The following is a 26,884-nucleotide window of genomic DNA, read 5'->3' as shown; positions in this document are numbered from 1 at the left end:
GCATGAGCAAGTAATTCAGCGACATAGGAATAGATTAGGAGAGCAACAAAAGTGGTGCTGAAGACCACACAACTGCATTATACATCATTTGTTGATGCATCTACCTTGCCCTTATTCAACCAGAAGCTCTCTAATACTAGTAGAAAAGTTTATTTTGGGAAGATAGTGCATGAGATCAGGAGTGGTTGCCCACATTTTTCATTGTTGCCATGAGCTGATGGCATGATTTTGTCATCAACAGATAAAATGCTGATAAAATGCCGTCTTACCTATGTTCAAGAAAACACTATCACAGAGGAGAACCTAACACCACTATGTAGTACCACTTCATGTAGACAAACAGACTCATTCAGAAGGAAATTCCTTCCACTGTAAAACAACAGCCAGAGAGGTACAGAGTCATTTCTCTTTTAAACTACAGAAGTTCAATCAAAAAAAATATATATATCTAATTCTTAGATAGTCAAATTCAGGATGCAAATATCCAAATAGATCTTCATATATCATTAAATCCCTTCTATGTCTTCTCTTCTTCAGACTAAGCAGTCTCAGCTCTCTCAGCCTTACCTCATGTGACATGCTCCAGTTCCTTCATCACCTTTGTGCCACTTCAGTGGACTCCTTCCAGTATGTCCAGATCTTTTATACTGGCAAGCCCAGAACTGAACACACTACTCCAGGTGTAGCCTCACCAGTGCCCAAGAGAGGGGAAGGATCACCTCCCTTGATCCCCTGGCAGTACCTTGCCTAATGCAGCCCAGGATACCATTAACCTTCTTTGCTGCAAGGCCACATTGCTGTCTCATATTCTACTTTGGTGATCACCAGGACCCTCAGGTCCTTCTCTGCAAAGGCACTTTTCAGCCCCCAGCATGTTCTGCTGTATGGGCTTGTTCCTCCCCAGCACTTTGTGTTTCCCTCGTTGAACTTCATGAGGTTCCTGTCAGCTCATTCTTGCAGCCTGTTAGGATCTCTCTGGGTGGTGGCACATCCCTCTGGCATATCAGCCACTCCTCCTGGTTTTGTGTCATCAGCAAACTCACTAAGGGCATGTACACTCTGCCCTGTCATCCAGATCATTAATGAAGATGCTAAATAGGACTGGACCAAGTAGTGACCTCTGGGGTACTCTGCTTATTGCTGGCCTCCAACAAGACTTTGCACCACTGATCACCATCCTCTGGGCCTGGCCATTCAGCCAGTTTTCAATCCACCTCACTGCTCACCCAGACCATACTTCACCTGCTTCTCCATGAAGAACTTATGGGAGAAAGTGTCAAAGGCCTTACTGAAGTCCTACTAGACAATATCCACTGCTCTCCCCTCACCTACCAGATCAGACATTTCATCACAGTACTTTATTGGGTTGGTCAAGCATGACTTTCCTTTGGCAAATCCTTGCTGACACCTCTAGGTGATTTTCTTCTCTTTCAGGTGCCTGGAAACCATTTCTAGGCTTAGCTGCTTCCCAGAGATTGAGGTGAGGCTGACCAGCCTATAGTTCAAGCTTTTCTTATGCTAAATATAAATCTAAGATTTACATTTTCATTTTTTTCATTTTCATTAAATATTGCAATATATCTTTAAATATTCAGTTGGGTAAGTTTTCAAAATTGTCTACATAATTCCCTTTTTATTTTCTTGACAAAATTTTCATTTTAATCAACTAAATTTTCAGATAATTTAATCTACGTAATACTCATCCATCTTATTTACTGGTATTTTCTCTCTCACTTCAAAATATCTATTGCAATAGATGTGCACACATATACACAATCTGTCTAGATGTAATAGAGAATTTTATCTTCAGTCTTTTTTGGTTAAAGTACTGTTAGAGAGGTTTTCACACTCATTCTAACCTTAAAAAAATCCATACTTTTGTGAAAAAGAAAATGAATTGTATACTATACACATTCAAGACCTGTTATTTTCAATAATAACATGTGATAGAAGCCTTCATTACAGACTAGAAATAACTTATTCTGACAGTTTGCCATGGTAGAGTTCATGTTGAGTGTTGAGATGCTGACAACAAACAGAAAGGAAGCAAATACAACTGGCTCTTTTCCAGTAGACAGCATTCATCAAAATAGTGTATTTCCAAGGCACATTATTATTTCTCCTCAATCTGCAAGTTCAAGGTAACATCTTAACACTAGACAGAGTCAAACAGATATTTCTCTTAGTTGGCTGCACTGTTCATTTCCCACCTCTGCAATAAATCTAATCTATTTTAACTGCACTTCTCCCTCAACTTTCAGGTCAGACTTAATTTTCAAATGTCATCCACAGGTTACCAGAAACATGCAAAGCTACCTGAACTTATGAGCTAAACATCTTTTCTAAAGAAATAAGCTTTTGTCAGCCAGATAAATGTTCTCTCTCATATATTTTTGCAGATTACAGCAGAGTGTTTTGATAATAAGTATGGGTCAGATCTTTGGCAAGTCTAAATCAGAACAGCCCTTCCAAGCCCTAGTTCTAGTCCCAGCTGAGGGACTGATTTACACCATCTTGGGACTTTTTCAGTCTGTATATTTTGGTTGTTCCCTTCTCAGTTAATGTTGAAACTAGCGTGTTTCGTATTTTTAATACTGTAACTGTAATGAAACCAAAGTCTGGAAATATCTAGTGAATTAGGCTTAGTTAATCTGAAAAGTTTAGGGATAAATGGGAGCATCCACAAGCATAGCATTTCTGGAAGGAAAATGTGGATCTTCAAAATTATTAGTTTTAATGTTTTAAATGTCTAAAATTAAATATTTTAATCAACATCTACAGAAGTTGTGCTACCCAAACATTCATTGGCTTGAAAAGCAGTAACTTGCGCCTACACCTATACCAGTACAGCACTCCAGCCAACTTCTTGTAAAGGCACACTAGCTCTGCTTCTAAGTAGAACCAGTCAAGGACTGATAACTGTATTAACACCTTTAAGCTCCTGCAAAAGCTAAAAAATATACATAAATAGTGGGCATAACAATGAAGGAAGATTTGTTAATATATGTCTGATAAATTTTAAAATCACATAGAATTTCATCGTTGTTTTCTAAAGGCTAATATAATCCGTCATACTTTGATTCAGCCTATACCATGTGATGGAGAATAAGATTGCTGCTACTGGCTGATGGCTGCAGGCTGCCACTGGCTACTGCAATGCCTGCTCAAGAAACAAGAGCGTCACCTCAGCTGGTATTTGTTATGTCTTGTTCAAGCCAATTATATACAATTAATATTCAAGTGCTGCTTTGCATTTATTGTTCCTCTCACTTTTATGTCATCAAGAAATTTCATTACATTTTTGTTGTTTGTGTCAGGTTCATAAAGAATACATTAAATAACATGAATTCTGAACCCAGCTTTGAGGATCTCCACCAGTAACTTACTTACAGCCCAATGGTTTCGCTGTCAGCATAATGTATTTTTCTATTCTCTTTAGCCAAGATCTCACACAGTGTAAAATATTTGTGCTACACTGCATCTTTCTAGGCTAAAAAGTCCATAAATTTATAGACATTCAGAAAAGAGATGTTGGAACACCTCACTTCTTCCAATTAGTAAAAAGATATGTAAATGAACTGGCCAAGAAATTCAGGAGTGCAATTCAGTTGTCAACACTTAGGCTTCTAGTGCCTTGACTTAGCTGTCACTTCAGAGGTTCTTCTGTAGTATCTCTGTCATATTTCCTGTCTCCATATGGACATACAGATGTGCCAGGTATGGCACCAGATGACACCAGGTTTCTATTCTCAGTTAACTGATTTATGCCCTTTGTATCAGGTGTAGATGGGAAGGTTTTGGTAGCAGGTGTGCTGCAGGGGTGGCTTGTGTGAGAGGAGGACAGGGGATGCCTTGTGCTGCACACAGCTGTTTCCAGAAAGCTCTGCAGCAGACCCACCAAAGGCCAAAGTTGAGCCCATGGTGAGTTCACCAAGCCGGTGAAGGCTCTGTTAAAACATGTAAATAAGGGCAGAAAATGCCAGATAGAGAGAGGAAGAAGGAACCAAGAGTGAGAAACAACAGGAAACAGCAGGGGCAAAGGAGAAGGAGGTGTTCAACAATAGAGCAGACACCCTTCCCCAAAGGAACTGCAGCTCATGAGGGAGACCAATGCCAGAGTAGGTCCCTTTAGAGGGTCTACAGCCCACGGAGGACAAACATCTAACCAAATACTTTCCAGGAGAGACTGTGAACTGTGGATGAGCCCAAGCTGGAGCTGATACACCCCTGAGGGGATTGCAGAGCATGGAGAACACACTCTGAAGCATAGGAAAAATGCAAAGGGAAGATCTGAAGGGAGAAACTGCTATGTCCTGACTGCAACTATTCTTAAACTTCTCATTGCCTCTCTGAAGTGACTGAATGTAATTTGCAACAATAGCAAGGCAGGAAGAAGTGGTGTTTTGAATGGAGCTGAGCCTGGGAAAGCGGGATGAAATGTGTAAGTTTGTAAAGTCTTTGGGGTTTTGTTTGTTTGGTTTTGTTTCCCGTGACCCAATCAGTAATAATTTAATTATTTTAATTGGCAATATTTTTTTCTTTTTAACTGGCAAAAAATTAATTTCCCCAAGTTAAGTCTGTTTTGCATGTGACAGTAATTGATAAGTACTCTCCCTGTCTCCTTGTCTCCCTCAACCCATGAGCTTTCTCACTCCCGTTCTTCCTATTTTTTCCCCCATCCCAATATGGGTGGGGGAGTGAGCTAGGTAGGAGTCTGGCTGCTAGCTAGAGCCAATCCACCATGGTTTCAAATAAGAATAATGATTATGTGTTATTTATTATCATATTGTATATTTTGACATATGCCTACAGTCTTTATATAGTTCTCTACAGCTACTTCAAAGCCCTGGGAGAAGAGTCTATATGTTTTGAAAATGGTTCTCTTTAGCGATCGACTGTGCAGGGAGCATAACTAATTGCTTAGACTTGATGCCAATTTTTTTGACAGCTAAAGTTAGGTTATGGTGGTCAATGACTATCAAAATCCTACTGATATATAAGCGAAATGTGATATGTCTGAAACACAGAGAGTACAGCAAAGTGAAGAGACAACTTCAATATTGGAAGATTCATTATGACTTCCATTACAGATTCAAGATTCAGCATTACTTTGCTCTCTAAGGAGAGATACATTATACCTACTAGGATTTCCCCTAACATTTTTTCTGAAAATGAGTTATGATTTGCATCATTAACTAGTATTACTGCTTCAAAATAGACTTAAAATGAGAAAATTCCCTCTTCTCTGTTAGAATTCAAAGTATTTGTATGTTCAAAAATATGTTATTTAAATTTTTTCTAGAATACTGCTAGTTTACAGAATTGAATGGAGTGTTTCAGGTTGTTGATCTATATTCAGGACAGCTGTTGCAGAAATAGAAATTAGACAAAATGTTTCAGAGCACATGTGCAATAAAAATAAGCTATGCTAAGACGGATGCTATTCAGAAGGATATACAAGAGAACCTCAATGAAGGTCTCTTCAGCAACCACACAAAAGAGATATTAGTGCCTTTGTGGGATAATTCGTCACTTTCTTGTGCATAGTGAGGTGCTGTCTAGAGAAAATAAATAAGAAACATAAGGTTAAAATATTTTGATGGGCATTTGTCTCAACACACAGCTGATCTATATAGGATTAAAAAATAATAAAAACCCTTTTTTAAAATACTCATCAGGTAAAGGAGGATAAACAACCTCAATTTGTCACCACCGTTCACTGATTAAAGCACATGCCAAGAAATAGGATGCCTAGTTTCTCTTGAGTGCAGCTCCCCTTTCCCAGAAGACTGTTTTCAGAATTAAGATGCTCCCAAGAACTGTTCATCACAGGCATTGCTTACTTGCTGAAGATGAGCTATAGTACAGGAAAGAATGGGAAATATCTATGCCAAATAATGATGGGCAACTTATCAGTATCATAGTAGTATCACTGTTTTACATAATATCACAGATTTACGTGTAATCGATGCTAAGATTCTTCAGTACTAATTCTATTATGATATCACTGTATCTGCAGTGGCCCTACCCACGTGGCCCAAGCTTCCTAAGACTCTGTCTCCATCCTTCCCATTTCTCCATCTCAGGTCAATGGCATACTAGAGCTGTGCTGCCACAGTGTGACAGAGAAGGTGTGAAAAGAGCTCCTCTTGCCCTTCTCCACCACCTCAGCCAGCAGCTTTCTTTAATTCTCACAGCAAAATACCAAAGCTAAAAAGAGCTTATTTGCATGCACATTCACTGCAGAGACTGTGGTCTCCAAGAGAGGAGGGGTTAAGGGAGACAATTTGGCTCATATAAGGTGTTCATGGATGCAAATTTCAGGATGGGTAATAAAAAGGCAGTCACAGAGTTTCCAGCAGTACATTCTACTAAAGTCTTCCCTTCAAAGTGAAATCGATAGAAGAATCCCTTTATGCACCCAATGAGGTAAGATCAATTGCAGAGTGGGGAAAATTAGTCATTGAAGAGAGATAGCTTACCTGCTCTCTATAGTCTCCCAGAACTCCATCAACCCTTTTCCAAAAGGTTTAACATAATGAAACATTCTGATAACGTGATTTTTTTTTTTAACTTCATGTAAAATCTAAACATTATTATCCATCTCTAATTCTTCATTTTTAGAGTCTTTTGGATTCTCTAGGGTTATGAAAATTCCTTGGGTTCTTCTAACACCTACCAAAAGCCCAAGGAACAATCTTTTAAATGTAGACATTGACAAATTTCCTTATGAAAAAAAAAAAAAGCAAAGTGTTTCCAATTTCCACAGTTACTTTTCCAGTGAAGGGAAAATAGAAGTTCTTATATTTCTTCTCATTCAAAATGAAACCTTTCTTGCAATATCAAAATTTCTTCCAGAAGGGAAATTCTGAGTGTCAGTCAGCTCTGCTTGAAAGTACCTTTCTGAATTCATTCAATCTCAGAAGCAAGTCTGTGATTATTTCCAAATGTTCTGAAAAGATGTATTGTATTTTCACTTTAAAATGCACATTAAAGCATTACATATGCTCCAATGTGCATTCTCAGCAACAAAAAATGCTTTTAACCCTCAACATTTAAAAGCAGCTGCAGGGATTTTTTCCCCAGAGAAGTCAGTCTTAAAAAGGCCAGCTGAATTTCTAGCTTCCTGTGGGACCATGCTAGGCTTGTTTGGTTTGTCTCTGGGGTCTTTCATACAGTTCAGCTGAGGGAAATGCAATTTGTTCAGTTATGTTTGCTGAGCATTCTTTTTTAACCAATTCAGCAAGTACAAATAAAGAAAGAAGTTGAAAAACTAGCCAATCAAACTAGAAAATATCTAAAGTGCACATGCTTTCATTCTACAATTACATGTTCAAGAATTGTGTTCATTAGAATCTTCACTGCAGGTATAAGGAAATAAGGATTATATAATTTTTACTTTCCTCAGAAATTAAACATTTCACTAGACTGAGTTATATTTCTGTATTCATCTCTTATAGGAGATAGGAAGAGAAAGTGTGGGTTACCTGTAACTGTTGGTCACCCGTGTCACCAAGGTAACTCAATCAATCAATCATAGAATCTTTTTGTTTAGAAAAGACCTTCAAGATCATTAAGTCCAACTATCCACCTAACACTACAAGTCCACAGTTAAACCATGTCCCCTAAGAACTACATCCACACGTCTCTTAAACACTTTCAGGAATGGTGACTCCACCACCTCTCTTGGCAGCCTGTTCCAATAGCTCCTCCTTTCCATGTGAAGAAATTCTTCCTGATATCCAATCTAAGTCTCCCCAGGCACAACTTGAGATACATTTTATTACTTGCATTTGCGTTTTATTACTTGCCACCTGAGAAAAGAGACTGACACCCTCTTTGCTGCAACCTCCTTTCAGGTAGTTGTAGAGAGTGATGAGATCTCCTCTCAGCTTCCTTTTCTCAAGACTAACCAGCCCCATATTCAGCTGCTCCTCATGTGTCTTGTTTTCTAGTCTCTTCACAAGCACTGTTGCTCTTCTCTGGACATGCTTAAGCAACTCAATAACCTTTTAGTAGTGAGGGGCCCGAAACTGAACACCGTACTTGAGGTTCAGTCTCACCAGCGCAGAGGGACAATCACTTCTCCAGTCCTGCTGGCCACACTATTTCTGGGGCAGGCCAGGATACCATTGGCCTTCTTGACCACCTGGGCACGCTGCTGGCTCTTGTTCAGTTAGCTGCCGACCAGCAACCCCCAGCTCCTTTTCTTTCAGGCAACTCTCCAGCTACTCCTCCCCAAGGCTAAACACTGCATGGGGTTGATATAACCCAAGTGCAGCACACAACACTTAGACTTGCCGAATGGCATGAGATTAGATGCAGCCCATCCATCTAACCTATCCAGATCCCCCTGCAGAGCCTTCCTGTCCTCAAGCTGAACACTCTCACCCATCAATAACAAACTGTAGGTTTTGTTCTGTGTAACTATTGAAAGAAAAAAAAAAGTCTATAAGAAAGTACTTAAAATTATTTTTTTTCAGCATTTGGAATGATACATAAATTGTTTTAGTATCTAATCAGAGTTGATATGAACACTGCTTTAGTTTTCATCCGTGAAATACACAAGGGACTTATAAAAAGTTCTTAGTTGCGATTATTATTTGTTTTGGAGTAAGAAAATGAGTCCTCAACTGAAACTGGAATACTACTTCAAAGGTATTGAACAAACGCATCATAAAACCACCCCAATCCAATTATTTTTCATTGTAAGTAAATAAAATAGACAATAGCTGTTAATTAAAATGGACATATGACTTACTAAGCACCTAACAGGTCAGAGGCAAGGGTAGAACTTAGACTGTCATGTCTTGAACCCGTGCCCAGATGTAGTTTGTGGATTAATACTTATTTTTTTCTTTAGCATTTTCTTCACTGCTGTAAAAAGGCAATTATAAGACTCTAATCAGAAAGCATTTTCACTCTGAACTCTAACAGCTATAGCCTGGTCAAAGGGCAATGATAACTTTAAAGTTTAGCTTCACTTTTAAATAAAGCTGGACAGAAAGCCAGGAGAGATTCCTTTACTTTTTTTTTTTTTTTTTTAAACCTTTAAGATGATCTACTTATAAGCATGTTACAGTTTTTACCGTCAGTTTCTGGCACAACATTTCCAGTAGTTTCACCAGAAAATACTATCATAAATTTCTGATGGGCTACTATCAGAAACTGTGTAATATACTTTTACTGGCAAAAGTAAATTATTATTAAAAATAAGGCATCATAGGGTTTTTTAATATATATTTTTCTCTTATTACTGAAGGCAAAGTTTTCAAATATGTCTATCTTCATGGAAAAAATAGTTAACATCTGAGTAGCCCAGTAGCAATGAATTACTAAGGTAATAACTGTAACTATGGTACACAGCCAATTCTCATTATCACTTGAAAAATTTAGTCTGTCCTACTAATAACATTAGAACTTAAACATCTAAATCAATAACATAAAGATATACTTTATTTCAGCTTTGTAAATGATACTGTACTCATCCAGGAATGCACTATTTCATAGTGAGTCAATAAAAGATACATCACAACTTTATTTATCCTTCCCTCTCCCCCAGTTATGTGTATAATCTCTCTAACATATCTGTGAATATAACAATCTACTCAAAATACATTATTTATTTTTATGGCACAGTCAGTATGTCAGACTAATACTATTTTAGTATGTTCATACCTACTACCTCAAAAATAAGAAGGAATGTATAACAATGAGAAATAGGTCAGCTTTGGATGTGATTTCTATCAAAAATAAAATAGAACTAACATTTTTTTCCATTTTGAAAGGTGACTTAAATCATTAGGAAAAACATGAAATGGCAAACTTGGCACTGTCGTTACTGAACAGAGGTCCTTAGGACCAAATTATTTTGTCGTATGTTTATAATTGCATTACATGAGATTACAGATCCACAAAACCATATTTCTAAGTACTAACAAAATGTAGTAATAAGTAATTAGTAAATGATACTGCTGTCATATGAAGATAAGCACTGCTAGTCCTTACAGTCAAGTCTGAAGCCACGTTTTGTTTGTCAATTCTGTTGAGGAAACAGATGAGGATAATGAAGTGAAGTAAAAAGGTACTCTGATGTTAGGAAGACTAGCAAATAAGCTTAGGAAACACATTTTAGCATGTATCATGCAGAAACCATCAAGATTTAGGTAACCTATGCCAGAAAACATGAGTTACTCTGCAAGGTAAAAATATGAGTAAACTCTAATGAGAACAACAAGACACTGATCTGATTATTGTGGAAATACCCACCTTGTTTTATATAGCCAGAAGAGCTGTAAACTTGCACTGTGAAAATGTATTTCTTTTATTGTGGAGACAACAACGTGGAAATACTGGTAGAAACCAAGACCAAAATCTGAGGACCATGTCATCGGACATCAGAGAACAGATGTGTTCTGAATATTTCTACAGATAGAGAAATGTAGTAATGAGAAAAGCTAATTTGGAGATTATTCTGACTCATTGATCCATGGCTATGGACAAAGAGCAATGGAGCCAGAAACTAAGAATAATGCCCAACATTTCTGCGTAAACAGAGTTTGTCTGACATAGTGTCATAGTAAGCAACTAATCCCTTGATCAAATTACCAGGATGTTACAAGGAAAGAAAATGTGATAAGGAGGGACAATGGACTTTATTGCTAGTCCCAATACCTTTGAGAAAAAATATCAAACAAGGAGCTTTATGAAGCAGGGGCTATCTTTCAATGTGTATGATTTTACAGCAGCATAGATTCTTGAACTGTCATTGCATTATACATAATGGATTTCTTTCAGCTACTTTGGCAGCTCAGAGGACAATATGAAGAAGCCTTAAACTTTTGAAGAAAAAATGTGGACACTTTAACTAAGAATATATCAGTTAATGAGAGAGATGATCTATTAAATTTCCATTAATAAACCCACAGCCAAGTCAAATGTTGCTATCATCTTATAAATCCTAAATTGAAAATACTGCTTACCTGAAAGAAAGACTGTCCCACAATTCATGGAATATTTAGACCACACCAAGCACAGAAATAATTTTTAAAATATTATCTGTGTTTCACTTGTCTGAGCAATGTAAAGAGGCACCAACTAGAATATGAAAGTAAAAAAGATGTAGATGAACTATTTTGAATGATCAAAGAGGATAGAATGAATTACTACAGAATCAAAGAATGTAAAAAGAGAATATCTAAATAAATTGTTGGTAGTGAGCTCTACTAAGCAGTAAAATATGTAGTAAATAATAGAAACTATAAATATTGACACTTGTGGCATTTTGAACTCATCAGGAAAAGTATTAGCACAGAAAATACTTCATAGGGGAAACATGATTTACTGCATATGGAAATAACTTGGCAATCTGGAAAGCTGGAAAGTTTTAACCCAAATTTAAGCTGCTGTCAAGTTGCATGAGTGCAGACAGGGTGGTTTACCTATTCTTGCTCTCCTGACTTCTGACTGTCTTGCTGGTTTAGATTGTAAACTTTGTAAGGATTAGACTTTAAGCATGTTTATACTATGCCCAGCACAACACATTTTCAATCTCATCTCAATCAGTGCCTCTTTATGGCATGGAAAAATAAATACTAAATACTGCTTTCAATTATTCTCCAGAGAAGAAATTTGAGACTCTTTCTCAGCAGCCCTGTTGAAGGAGTGACACACAGGGCTGCTGAACAAGGAGCATGGGGTGATAGGGAGGGATCATAAAACAAAATGGGGGACTTAAGTGGGGTCACTTGAAGCACTTGCAGGTTAGCAAGGAAATGCCTACAAGGCACCATTGTGGAGAAATCCTCCAAACACTTTCTAGGAACAGAACATGTTGGGGTGCCCCTCTTAAGTGCCTGTGCAGTAAAACACACATTATGAGCAAAAAGATGAGTTAGAGACATGCGTATTCTTGCAGGGCTGTCAGATGTGGTGGGATGACTCCCATGACTATGGTGTTCTCCTGGAAGGATACAGGCTGTTTAGGAAGGACAGGCAGGGAAGACAAGGAGGGGGCATTGCCCTCTATATCAACGACCAGCTGTAGTGCATGGAGCTCTGCCTGGGGATGGATGAGGAGCTGACAGAAAGCTTATGGGTCAGGACTAAAGGGAGGGCTGGGACAGGTGATATTATAGTGGGGGTCCGCTACAGGCCACCTGACCAAAAAGACCAAGCAGATGAGGCCCTCTACAGACAGATAGGAACAGACTCATGTACATGCATCAGCAGCAATGGCATAAAAGATGAAAAATACCTATAAATTTAAATATAGATTCCAGGAGGGTTGGTTACTTTTCACGGATCACCTGAGGAATGGAGAAAGGGTGACCACTCTTATTCTGAAGAATGACAAGGAGGAAGATTAGGAGAACTACAAGGTGTTCAGCCTCACCTTGAACCCTGGGAAGCTGAAGAACCACCACCACCACTTCTTCCATCCAGTACAGAGGCCAATGGAAGGTAGCCTTGCGGAGGGCCTGCAGCCCCCTGGTGGCCAGCAAGCTGAACATGAGCCAGCAATGTGCCCTCACAGCAAAAAACAGTAACACTCTGTTTAGGAGCGTTGCCGGGAATTTGAGGCAGGTGATCCTCCCACTCTCGTCAGCAATGATTAGAGACATCTGAAGTTATTATGCCCAGTTCTAGGCTTCCCAGTGCAAGAGAGACATACAGCTACCAAGCAGAGTCCAGTGAGAGGCCATAAAGATGATGAAGGGATCAGGGCATCTGTCATATGAGGAAAAGATGAGAGTTAGGAATTCAGCCTGGAGAAGAAATGCACAGGGAATCTTACAAACATTTATCAATATCTGAGGAAAGAGGACAGAGCCAGCCTGGAAAGAGGAATACCCAGGGAAAAGACAAGCAGCAAAAGGCAAAAACTAAAACATAGAAAATTTAATGTAAGGAAAAAAAAAAAAAAAAAGGGTTTACTGTAAGTATGACTGAACATTGGAACAGGTTGCCCAGAGAGATTGCCCAGTCTCTGTCCCTGGAGATATACAACAATTGTCTGAACATGACATTGATCAATCTGCTGTACTTGACCCATCTTGGAACAGGGGGGTTGGACCAGATCTCCAGAACCTCATCAACTCTCTGATTCTACATTTTATGCAGCTATTGCAATTTGAAAGAATACAGAAAGACAGCTTTTCAGCTCCAATGCTTTCAATGATGTTAAGTAAATTTACATTTGATGAGGATCTGCCTAAGAGAGCTTTAGAGCATTAGATGCAACAGCTCCCATATAAGCAGAGCTGGCAAACAGCATAAGAAAATGAGGCTGAGACAAGGAAATGTGCTGACATTTAAAGCAGGTTTCTCACAGCAAGCATTCAGGTTTAGGAAAAGGAAGAGAAAGTGAACTAGCAATTACCATTAATGGAAATGGTAGGAAAACAAAAAAGAGTGTTGGGGAAAGTGTGTGCATATGGAAAGATGTGATACAGAGATATCCTACGCTCACCAATTTAGCAAAAATAATAAAGATTTTAGATAACAAGGTACAAGCAGAGGAGCAACCAGAATGCTGAAATCAAGTAGCCAAAGACAATAAAAGATTTTAATGATAAGAAGGAGGGGGTCAGAGACATCTAATATATAAGCTGTTGCTATTAAAAATCTCTAATTTGACCTGCCTTTAACATGCAAAGAAATAACCAAATTCCTTAATTCTCCCATTAAAAACCCTGGGATATCACAGAACTACAGGAGAAATTGAGGGAATAATTGTACTATGCATTTTACTGCTGTGTACGTTCAAAGGGCACAGTTTATTCTTTCTTGTATTCTTTCTAGCCTAGGGAAGGGTATTGTAAGTCCCTCCTGTCATTCATTTCCAAAATTACTATTGATGTGAAGCACTATGCAGTATAGCCAATGAGGAAATAAAAATCAATTAAATGTTAAAGCAGTTCACTGACAATTCTCAACTGTATATGTACCTCAAAACATCAGAATTACTTTATGAATTATTCCAAAATCCTTCTCTCGAGATACATTCCTATTTCATTGTCAGATACATTAAATTTTATTTCTAACTCTAAAACTTATGTATAATAAAGCAGTTTAGAAAGTATCTGAACATACTTTTTTTTTTTTATCCTTTACCTTTTGTTTCTCTTGATGAACTGAGAATTTCAAGAGAAAATCAAAACTTGATAAGGCAAGAGGTGATATCACTGGAGACAGAAGTTTTCTTCCTTCAATTCACTGAACTGTAAATAAAACACTATCTTAATAATTTTGTTTTTTTTTTTTTTCTTTCTATTCTTGGTTCCATCTACAGACATGGTGGGACTGTTGGAATTGATTCTAATTAAGTTTGCGTCTTACTTACAAAAAAAAAAAAAAGAGTTCTATGTACTACAGCATTACCAAAAAAAAAAAAAAAAAGTATGCAATGTGCCTTAATTTGGCTGACTTTCTGTAGACTGCAAAACAAAGTTGCTTGCAAAAGATGTTCGATAGATACTGGTTAATATTTCCCACTGCATAAGTTTCTCAATGACTTTTTCATAAATCTTCCTCCTTTTTATTTATTACAATAAATTAAGAGTGATTGGAGGCTCTGGGACAGGTTTTGATGCTATCTTCACAGTACAACTAAATGGGAAAAATGCAAGCTGTGTGGGCTTTTAATATTTTGGTGTGCTCAAATGTTAAAATCACAGTAAGAACTCTAATGAAGCTAAGAAGGGAAAGGAGAAGTTTATGAAATTACATTCTTTACCAACAGCTTTAGAAGCATCCCACTTTTCATTAGAATAATAGGTAAAATTTGACCTTTGAAGTTCTTTTCATCTTACAGGGAAAAGTTAGCTTCCTTTCATGGACTTATACTTTATAAAGAAAGCAGACAAAACATCTATTACTAATTATTATTTATTCATATCACAGTAACACTGAAAGGCCTTAACACAAATCAGAGGTTCCATTGTACTTTACACTAGAAAATACAGCCTCTGCTTCAAAGCCTTTACAGACGAGGCAGACATGGTCTTTCTTCTGAATATTAGAGATGAGGTATTGTAGCACAGAACAATTGCATTTCTCCAAATTGCTCAAAAGGTCTGTGATATAGACATGAATTAAACTTAGATATTGTAAGGATAATATTAATTCTTTTATCACTGGACCTCCCTTCATTTTCAAGCACAAAATACTTCCTAGATAGTGGGCTTAACTGTGGAAGTTACAAGCAGCCTTTCTGAACGTTTAAGTCTTTTGTACCAGTTTAATACATGATCACAACAGGAAATTTCTTTCTAAACTGAAGGGATATACAATGTATTTTTGATTATTTTTTATACATGTAAAAAACTTAAATTTTGTTAATAATTCACACAATGTATTTTTGCATTTATGCTTCACTAGGATTTCCTTTCTAAACTCTGCCTTCTCTGATGAACCCCGTTTCACAAAATCTGTTTTATTTGATTTCCTAATAGGCTGGACATCATTGCAAAATATGGATCGATACCAATACAAGACCTTCTTTCCCGTATGCAATATGCCTTCAGTGTGCATGAAATAAGGAATAAATTACAAAAAAAACTTTCCAATTTATCTATTAATCCTGATGCAGTACATGATAGGGACATAACACCAGTGAAAACATATGTGAAAGATAAAGAACAAATATTCAGAGCCTGAAACTATAAAACTCATAAAGCAAAAGAAATGACAGTGCTTTTCCTTATTCATCTCCCCAAATTGGATGACAGCATATATCTGAGATATTATTAAAATAATTTGAGGTCATCTTTGCCACCCCTCCTCCATTAGCAGGAACTACAATACAACTCTTGGATGTAGAAATAATCACTGACTGCATTAAACCAGAACACTATACATAAAGGAATGAACAAGAAACTTTTCAAAATATTGGATGTCCTTGTTTTGTGTTCCAAGTCAAAGGAAACTAATGTTCATATGATTGATTCAGAGCCATTTCTGAAATTTAGATTAATTAGATATATCTCTGCAGAAAATTCAGATGCAAATGTGTATTTATATTTATAATCACAGAATGGTTAAGGTTGGGAGGGACGTCTGGAGATAATCCAGTCCAACCCCCCTGCTCAAGCAGGGACACTTCTACCAGGTTGACCAGGACCATGTCCAGGCAGCGTTTGAATATCTCCAAATAGAAGACTCCGCGACCTCCCTGGGCAGCCTGTACCAGCGCTCAGTCACCCACACAGTGAAGAAAAAAAAAAAAAAAAATCATGTTCAAACAGAATATCCTGTGTTTCAGTTAGAGCCTGATGCTTCTTGTCCTGGCATTGGGCACCACTGAAAAGAGCCTGGCTCCGTCCTCTTTACACCCTCCTTTCAGGTATTTACATAGATTGATGAGATCCTACCTGCACCTTCTCTTCTTCAGACTAAGGAGTCTCAGCTCTCTCAGCCTTACCTCATGTGACAGATGCTCCAGTTCCTTCATCACCTTTGTGCCACTTCAGTGGACTCCTTCCAGTATGTCCAGATCTTTTATACTGGCAAGCCCAGAACTGAACACACTACTCCAGGTGTAGCCTCACCAGTGCCCAAGAGAGGGGAAGGATCACCTCCCTTGATCCCCTGGCAGTACCTTGCCTAATGCAGCCCAGGATACCATTAACCTTCTTTGCTGCAAGGCCACATTGCTGTCTCATATTCTACTCTGGTAATCATCAGGACCCCCAGGTCCTTCTCTGCAAAGGTACTTTTCAGCCCCCAGCATGTTCTGCTGTATGGGCTTGTTCCTCCCCAGCACTTTGTGTTTCCCTCGTTGAACTTCATGAGGTTCCTGTCAGCTCATTCTTGCAGCCTATCAAGACCATCTCAGCATTTGTGGGTGCATCCCGTCATGGCCCATGAGTGAACGTTCAATTTCTTTATGTAGTTTCTGACCTGATCCTCTTCTACCAAGGATACATTTCCCTTTGTCCAGCCTTTCAGCGTCATCAGAGTGCTTAAATTTCTGAAGGTGTTTTTTTCTAGGAAAGCATCGGGCAAAAAAGGAATTCAATGCCTCACCCTTTTCCATGTTCTGTGTCCTGTCCCATTCAGCATCAACCCCACATTTTCCCTGGTCTTCATTTTGCTACTTAAGTACTTACAGAAGTCTGTGTTTGTGTGTGTGTGTGTGTATGCTCTCTTTAAATGTTCCCACTTCATTACTTCTCATATGTGATGTTTACTCTGAGAGTATTTCCTCTGCAGTGAAAACAAGCAATTTAACCTATGATTGTTTCCCAACACAGCCGTCATACCTTAGAGGGAAAAAGGATATGCTACTGTTATAGTACTCATTTACTGCATTTTTGTACTTTAAAAAAAAATGTCTAATATGATAATATTATCAAAAAGACTTCTCAAAAATAATCTCTTTAAGGCTGCTTATTTTAAATCCCTGATCATTCTGTGGGCACAGAGATGAAGTCAAGTCAGTAAGTTTGCTGAAACAAAGATGCCGTATTAAATGACATTTCTTGAGCTTTTTTGGCATGGCTGACTGCACTCAAAACTTTACCTTATTCATTAAGTATGACCAGATAAAGTCAAGTCATTTTGAAAACAGACTGCAGCTAGATAGCAAATAATCATAGGCATATTATATTTTTGACATAAAAATGGATTTGTTTTATACTGCTCTGTCAAAAAAATGTAGCGATTCCTCCATTTCTCCTTTCCAGTTGTACTTTTTAGCACCTAAACTGTTATCTTCAATTCATTTATTTTGAAATCTGTAGGAAGAAATTTACCTAGACAAACGTTATATATATGCATATATGTATATACTTTGAATTTAATGCTTTAAAATTTTGTAAGTTGTATGAGAACGGATTTATCAAAAAAAAAAAAAAAAAACTTTCACTGAAGATGAGATAAAGCAAGAATGAAATAAATGAGAAACCTGAGTTTCATATGGAGATAATTAGGAAGAAAAAGTGGAAATTACAAAATTACAATTACAAAAAAATTACAAAATACAGAGATGAATAAGTTACTTACATGAAAATAGTTGTGACTTCAGAAGACAGCTGGAGTTATACTTGTAAATCTGAGTCTTTTTCTAAGAATTAAGTGAAATATATCTTCAATGTAAAAAATAACTAGAAATAAAAGGAAGTTTCACTGAGAACAATTTTTTCCCCTCTGATTAAATACATGACAAAAACATAATATTAATTAAACCATTTAATTCAGGTGATTTTCTCTTAACACGTGAAGTCTGGAGTACAGACGAGCTGGAAAGCATCTCTCTTTAGGTCTTAAATTTAGCTAATGTGCTTACTGTTGTTATAAAAATCTCTCAAGTTTGATATAAAGTTACCTCAAACTATTCTTCCACTTCCATTATGCTCAATTCATCATGAAAAATAAGGTGTTTCAAGCTCCTGTGATCCTACATTCCTGTTTCCCAGGACCCTCCTCAGTGAGTCACTCGCTTAACTGTTTAGATAGCCATTCTAGGGAAGTCAAGAAACAGGCCACTATTTTCTCTCCAGAAGCAGGGCACGTTACTTAGGGAGAGCACAGAAACCTTGCCTTTGTCTGCAGTCCATTCTCCTTACCTGCCTCCAACATTCAATGTAGCAATGGTAGGGAGTTCACCCCTGATTTTAGTGCCTGTTTATCAAAAATGAACTTGATTAATCCCTTTTAGAACCTGCTTACTTATCTCCATAATCTTCTGTGGCAACACATGCCAAAAATTCACTAACTACTTTGTAAGACAGTACTTTCTCATCCTGTTAGCTACAGCTGTGGGATTTGATGAATAATAGCAGCATATTCTCCTTATCTACTATCTTCACAACTTTGTCAATATTTATTATATCTCCCTCAAGGCTTTTCTTCCCCAAACTAAAGGGCTCAAGCATTTTAATCTTTTATTGTAAAGCAGTGTTTCATCTCCATATCATTTTAGTTGCCTTCTCTGCACCATTTTTAACTTCATTATATCTCTTTTTAGATGCAAGGACAAGCATTATATCCAGTAACTAAGATACCAGTCCATCAATGTTTTATACAGAAAAAAATATTGGTTTCTGTTTAGTCTCAATATTTTTTTCTGCTGATGCCCAACATTTTGTATGTTCTCAACCAATGTTGTGCACTGAGCTGATGATTTCAGAAAACTGTCAGTGAGGATTCCAAGATCTACTTCCTGAATTTTAATTTCCACTTCCAAATTCACCATTCTGTAAGCACAATTTAGGTTGCATTACATCCCATTTACTGACATTATGCATCATCTGCCATTTCTCAATATTTCTGTTCTGTGAAATACTCATGAGGTTTCTCACCATCAGTGTCACATTTAACTGCCTGAAAGACCTCAGCATCATCTGCAAACTTGAACATCTGATTACACAGTCCCTGTTCCAGGTCACCAGTGAAAAGCTGAATAAAAATGAACCCATTGCTGGTCCTTGGGGACTTATACTCTTCTCCCCTCTGTAATCTAAAAAGTAAGTTACTGAAAAGCAAACTGTACTCTATCCTTTGTCTTCCCATATTGTAAAGCCAGGAAAGTACCTTTCCACCATACCCAAAACATCTTGCTTGTTTTAATGGTGTTTGTTATAAGAGCTGCTCAAAGTTTTTACTTTTCAAGTCTGTATGTAAGTCCTCTGCCTCCCCCTTACCTAAATTCTCATTCACACTGCCACAGATCTCCATGTTGACTGTTACCTGAACACCAAGATAACACCTGTGCTCCATTGTAGATTGTGATTTTGCAAGGAATGGAAGTCAGACTCACACATCAGATCCTGTAGTTTGCAGGATTTCTCTCAAAGTCCCTTTTATCAATATGAATCGCACAGGCAACCTGTCAGTCCTATGTCAGAGTGGCTGCTTGTAGTGGGTATTTTGCCAGAAGTTCAGCAGTTTCAAAACCGAATTCCTTCAAAACTCATGCCCAAATGTGGTATGGTCCTAGTGACTTACCCACCTTTGTCTGACGCCATGTCATCATTAAATAAAATGTACAAAAAAAACTCCCCAGAGAGAGCGGTATGGATTTTGTGTCAACTTGCTTTTCATTCCTCCAGTTCCTCTGGATTCTGGAATTAATCATATAGCTTTAGTGTTTGCGATAGAAAATATTTGTGCTCAAAAACGTACTGAAATTAGTAGTCTAAACCAAGTTAGTGAGTCTAAAGAGATAAGAAGCATAAGATTTATTTACTTTTCAGGAAAGGAAGAACTGAACCTGGGTTCACACTGTCATATTAAAATAACCAAATCTCTAAGTGAAAAGGGAAGTTTATCCTCTAGTTGTGCTTTGAAAGAAAGCAGCAGCTATCACTGCATGCTCAGTTATCAGTATGTCTTAGGAAGCTTAGCAGATCATACCTCTCAAAGAAGGAAGGCAGTAGGTGCCTAGTTTCTGGATCCTTGAGTTAGAGTTGAATTGCTGAACTACCAGGAATGAGATACTTCCGACAACTGCAGTAGCAGTGATTTAAGCATCTGGGCAACTTTAAGGTCAAGAACTGAAGTGCTTACAGATTACAGACCTGTCATATATAAGAAAGAGCTCTGTGGGATCTCTGGACCTCACAGGTTTAGACTTAGACTTCAAATATGCTGCTCTTCCACTTCAGGTACTTAAATTCTTTCCAAGATCCTGCCTTTGGTGACTTTGACAAAATTTGCTCTGAGTTTGCCAGCAATCACATCTTCTTGAAGTAACCAAATACATCTGTAACAATTATAAATCCCAGAATAATTTATACATTTTTATCATGTAAAAAAAAGGCCTAAAACCCGATGAGACATATATTTGATGTTTTACATTGCTTAACTATGCTTAAAATGCAATGTTTCATATGCCTGTATAATATTGACCTCTACTAGATATAATATCTGGTGTTCTGATAAAACAATGTATGCCTATATCATACACCGTCTTTGTCAAAGACATTCATTTACACTGTCTCAAATATGACTTTAACTACTCTTAGCCTCTGCCTAAAGCTGAAAGTTGAAAGCTAAAAGAATATCTCTAGCCAAACAGCAAATACCTGTGCATTTGTTACAGAATGTTTTGTTATTGTTAGCAACCTTGAAAATAATAGTCATGATAATTCAAAAAAGTTTTTCACAATTTACATAATCTGAAATATTTTGTTCTCCATTTCTTGCAACTCGAAGGTAGAAGCCTCTGTCTAGATTCTCCTCTTCTCGCTGGTTTTTAATTACTTCACAATACTTTGAAGTGTTCAGATCTGTTGACCATTCTATAAACTGTCCTTTACTAAGAAATCCTGAGGGAATGTTTTTTGCTCTGTTTTTTTTCAGTTGCACTCAGAAATTTGTTTGGGGCTAGTTCTTCTACTGAATTTTGAATGTCTAAAAAACTTGTCAGAGAAATGTTAAGGACTCTTTTATCCTTCTTTTTAAAAAGATAAATGGGAAATTTCTAAAATTGTATATTTTAACAACCCACTGTTTGTAAAAGAAAAATATTTTCTCATATTTCCCCATCCACACTCCTATTCTGTTGTTCTCCCCTTGTATGTTGTCTGTTTTTAAAATCAGAAATAGAAATGGTAACATAAATAGCTCATAAATACTTTTGCCTTTTCAGCACAATAAGAACCTAATCTAATTAACCTGTTTTAACTGCAGTATTACTGCAGAATGGATGAATAAATAATAACACTGTAATATAAACTCATAATAATAGTAATTATTTTACTGCAAAAGTTACTCATTAGCTCCTGTCATTATAACAAGACTTCTGACATTTGTTAAAGACATTGCTTACCCACCTCAGAAGAATGCACCAAATAATCAGTGGTAGTCTGATGATTAATTCAAAGTATTATCAAAACCTGATACTCTTATCCACATCAGGAAAAAAAAATACTCAGTGATAATTTGTTCGTGAATTCAAAGCATTGTAGCAATTTGTCACTTTTTCTTACCTCAACTTTGTTAACTGTTAATTTAGAATATTTGCCTATAAAAACACCCTGAGTTGAAACTGAAAACATTTAAACACTAAACTATCACTTTAAACGTCTTTTTAAACATTTTTGTCTTAGAAGACAAAAAGTGATAAATACTTTTTTTCCTCCTTTTTTGAACAAAAGCCTTGATTAAGTTATAAACAGGCAAACTTTGAGTCTTTGAGTTTTAGGAACCATGATAATCACCCAGTCTGTCCACAGAAATTTCTGCAAAAATTAAGCCCATATAAGCCCATATCTCTAGTTTTAGCTACAGTGACTCTTTTTGTAAGACACAGGATTTATTTAAAGTTTTCAGTCAGTGAAAATCCACTACTTCCCAAGATAAGATTTTATAAAGATTAATTACTTTTACTTTCAAAATATGTACTTTCTTTTTCAACCTTGAATTTATCTAGCTTCACCTTGAAATAAGATCACTGGATCTCATTATACTTTGCAGCTAAATTAAAGAGCTTGCTTTCTGTAGTGCCTTCCACAGGAATATGCTTGTAGACAGTGGTTAGTAGGCTAACCATATGCCACATATACCCAGTGCTATAACTTCAAAACATATACTTTACCCTACATTTTAATGTCCAAGAATAATTTTATGATGGTCATTTAAAATGTTCATAGATAGGCATGACTTTCATATAACTTTCAAATATACTTCTATATTATTAAGGGAAAAAAAAAAAGTCACTTAATATTCACTTTTGGGCTTTGTTTGACACTGAATTCTGATGCACCTGACCCTAAAATATCGACACAGGTTTTATCTACCATCTTGTTGTATACGTTTTCCATTCAATATATACTGATTGCCGTATAAAAGACCTGCACGAAAGCACTGTTGACAAGACATTGGCACTAATTGTTTTCACACAGAGTTGAGAAATGGAGAATTGGATTGACTTTCTATCTCAGTGAGACAGGAACAAATTCATCAAAGATTGTCCATCATCTCCATAACTGGCAAAAGAGCTATGGATTAGGTCAGGACAGATCAAAGACATAAAGTTTTGCTCTCTGTGTCTTTACCTCCATGTTTATACGCTGGGACAAAAACCTTTCCAAATAGCTTCTATGTATAAAAGTAATATTTTTAAAAAGTAATACTATAAAAGTAATATTTATTTCTAAGACAAATACAATGTTTCTGCCTATTCCACTCTAGATATCTAAAGGTATTTATTGACCTATCTTATAATAGCAAGTCATTTAGCACAACAGAGGAAGACCAACAGATCAAAATGTCTGGTGATGAGACCAAGCAGTAACACCTTGCATGATCTGCGATTTTACTTCAGACTAACTTTAATCATGTCCTGTGGACCAAATGTCATCACCACATATATGTTATAAATCAATCATTACTTTAAACTTTTATGATGAACTACACAAACGGAATGTAAATCTCAGCTTTATTTTCTCTAAGAGACAGCTGGTTTGTACATACGAAAACATCCCTTTAAACCAAAACAATGTGCAATAAGATGTTTGAAGGATTAACTTCAGAACTGAGCTGTTGCTTTTCAAGTGAAAAAGCTGAGGGTGCACCCATGGAATACTAGTTGATTAGATACCTGATCAAAAGACCAAGTGCCTCTAAAGCAGAAAGGTATGTAACTTTTTGAAAGAGTTCTAAATTATTTAATAATTTGCTATGCTTTATGGAATGTCAGGCAGACTCGACCATGTCCAAGAGACCTTATTGCTCTCTACACCTACCTGAAAGGAAGTTGTCGGGAGCTGGGGGTCGGCCTCTTCTCACAGATAACTAGTGATTGGTCTAGAGGAAATGGCCTCAAGTTGCGCCAGTGGAGTTTTAGCTCAGAAATTAGGAGACATTTCTTCTCAGAAAGAGTAGTCAGGCATTGGAATGAGTTGCCCAGGGAAGTGGTGGAGTCACCATCCCTGGGGGTGTTCAAGGAAAGGTTGGACCTGATGCTTAGGGACATGCTTTAGTGGGTGACATTGGTAGGAGGGGGATGGTTGGACCAGATAATCTTGAAGGTCTTTTCCAACCTTAGTCATTCTATGATTCTATGTTTGGTGAGAGGTAGTCACAAAGAGGGAACTACTCCTACATTTATTATCCAACCCACTAAAATGTGACACAACCCTATGATTCAGGTTTATTTAAATAAAATTTTTTTAAAAAAAAAAAAAAGTCTAGACGAAAATATGTTTTATTCTAACCTTAAAGCTGTCAGGTATTGTCAGACCACAGAATGCAAAAATTCCATAAATTCACAATATATATTTGAATTTCTCTTTCTTCTGGCTTCACTTCTCAAGCCATTACATCCAGGAAGAATCTATGCAGATGCCTCAATCTGATTTTAGTAGCTGTCACTTAAGGAGTCAGCTCCTAAATTCAGAAGCTTTAGATTGCACCCTTAAAGGATTAAATCTCTAGTATAAGTCCTCTTGATTAAACCAGAAGCCAGGTGTATTCTACACTCAGTGAAACATCTAAATATTCTAACTACTCTGGATACAGCAAATCATGAAGCTTTGAAAGAGGTGATTTGGGAGTGTTTAATACATTTCCATTGCGAAGGTACTGTGGTATTGCCTTTCCATTAGCTACTTGCAATAAAAGTATAAAAGTATCATAAGTCAATTTTGCTCCTTGAAAATCCAGGAGTATATGACTATTTACAAACAAACAAGATGGCCTACAATTTCATTAACAGAATTGCAGTCATACTCACCAGATGAATGAGAATTCACAACAAATAGCCTATAGCTGCTTCTTTTTTTGCCAGTCACCACTGTCTTTGTCTCTTCCACATTAGTGCTTTGGTTTCAAAAGACCTAGTCTTAGAAACACTAGGTATTTCTGCTTTTTTTTCATTCCATATATCATCATGCATTTATTGTCACTCTTCAGAAAAATATTATCACCAGATTTAAAGGTCTGAACAGTATTCATTTCTATGTTCTTTCTCATAACTCCTCTAACTTGATTTACACCAAAACCTGTCTGAAAACTTTTCCAAAGGGGATGCACAAAATAAATAAAAAAAATGCAACCTATACAACATCTCTATCCTCTTAGCTGATAAATTTTTAATCAAAAACTGTTTTAATTATGTAGATAACAAAGTTCCAAGTTTATCTATTTGTTGGTACTGAGGGGTTCCAGGTGTAATGCTGAGCAGATGCACAATGTAAAATACATTTGCTTTTTTTTTTTTTTCAAATAACTGCTTCAGTTTCAACATAGTTGTTTTTAAGCAAGTACAGTGACTACAGAAATACATTATTTTAAGATACTTTGTAACTAATTCATCCCTTTGTGCTTCAAATTGACTTTCAGCTTTCTACAGAAATATAGTTTTTAATGTATAAAAAGATGACTCCTACTTTTCAAATTATCCTCAGAAATAAACATGATCGAATTACTACACTGGAAGGGATGCAAACGGCATTTTCCTGAGCAGGGAATACATACCGGTTAGTATAGTATCACAGCAGATTATATCCATGAACACTACCAGTGAATCACAGTGTACCTGTTACCCTAGGTCATAGGTCTGTCAATTGCACCAGCAGAGTTGTTATTTCTGAGGAGGGGGTGGTGTTAAAGCTCAGCCACTGAAATGTGTTGTTGCTGGAAAATTTAGTATATAGATTCTACTCTGGCTTTTCCTTTCGTCTTTTTGCTGTTCTGCTATTTGAAATAAGCTGTCTTGCTAAATCTTATTTCTATTTCTTTTCCCTAGTGAGAGACTCAAGTGTATACTTGTGTGGGAGGAGGTCTAAGTGGAGTCTAAGTAGAACTGGAGTCAGACCACAGCCCAGAGAGACTGTGCAGCTGTAGGGCCAGCAACTGGAGAGATGGCTCTGTGTGCATACTGTGAGTTTGTGTTTGTCAATGAGTGACTACTAGTGATCAACTAGTGATGCTAATAATCAGCTAGCAAATATCTGGATATATATATATATATATATATAATATACCTGGACTAGCCAGGGAGTAGGATACATTGCTTGGGAGCCAGGCATGGAAGTGGCCATAAGTCTGTGGTGGGTATTCGTGTGTATATCTGTGTGTGAGACAAGGGAGGATTCAGCTACAGCAGGAGCCTGGAGGTACAGGCCTATTGCTGGAGAGTCCATGGAGTCTGGGGACCAGGTGAGACCTGTGTGTATGTCTCTGTGTCTGCATGTGCACAAGGGGACCAGGAGGGAACTGCAGAGACTCAGATCTAGCAGCAAACTAAGGCAGACTGAATGTCTCATCCCAGCTCCTGGAGGGATCCACCTTGTACATGTGTCTATACATATTCCCATTAGTGCACCTGCATCCTGATCAGCCGGAGAGGGTTAACAGGATGAGGCCATACACGGTGTTTGTGTTCCATGACTACTGAATGTTTCTGTTTGTGTTGATTTGTAAGGCTGGACACATCTAAGTGTATATACACATTTTGTGAGTATGAATGTCTCTCAGAAATACATACTCAGCCTCATTGCTGGCTGAACGTGGGGAAAAGGAGCTGCAGCAACCTCACTTCTGTCAGGCTACTGCATTCAGCAGCCACTAATGAGGCCAAGCTTCAATAGCTGTACAGGGAATATACTCAACAAAACTGTTTTCTACATATGCTCTGATTTTGTATATAATACACAAATGTATAAATAAACATATTTATATACAGTAAAAAAATAATATTAAATATTATACCAGCTCCATATTCCATTTTGTGACATTTTCAATGTATCATTTCAGAAGTTCATGTATATCTAAAGCAAAAATGTCTAACTTACAAATGAGAAGTCTTTTCATACGGTTACCCCCATGCAATTTGTAAAACTATTGCACTGCAGCTCTTATAGTCAACCAAATACATTTACACATATCTGAAATATATCAAAGATAAATAAATAGATGTATAGCATTAAAAAGC

The 26,884-nt window shown here is 37.1% G+C and overlaps 2 long non-coding RNA genes across 5 annotated transcripts in view; both read right to left on the bottom strand.

Annotated features, from left to right (window-relative positions):
• The window catches only part of LOC106033716 (uncharacterized), a 278,677-nt gene that overhangs the window by 13,524 nt on the left and 238,269 nt on the right, over nt 1-26,884 (bottom strand). The gene's annotated exons all lie outside the window — the stretch shown is intronic.
• On the bottom strand, nt 267-12,836 carry LOC136790651 (uncharacterized). 2 transcript variants are annotated; one of them, XR_010830994.1, is made up of 4 exons: nt 12,395-12,836; nt 10,983-11,097; nt 10,270-10,425; nt 267-369 (listed from the first exon to the last, which is right to left on the bottom strand). It is a non-coding gene; the product is annotated as an uncharacterized lncRNA (long non-coding RNA). The 2 variants fall into 2 exon arrangements; XR_010830993.1 differs by lacking the exon at nt 267-369 and adding an exon at nt 8,612-10,042.

The sequence above is a fragment of the Anser cygnoides genome, chromosome 4 (genome assembly GCF_040182565.1).
Source record: "Anser cygnoides isolate HZ-2024a breed goose chromosome 4, Taihu_goose_T2T_genome, whole genome shotgun sequence".
Taxonomy (NCBI): domain Eukaryota; kingdom Metazoa; phylum Chordata; class Aves; order Anseriformes; family Anatidae; genus Anser; species Anser cygnoides.
This window is presented reverse-complemented; position numbering and strand designations above follow the sequence as displayed.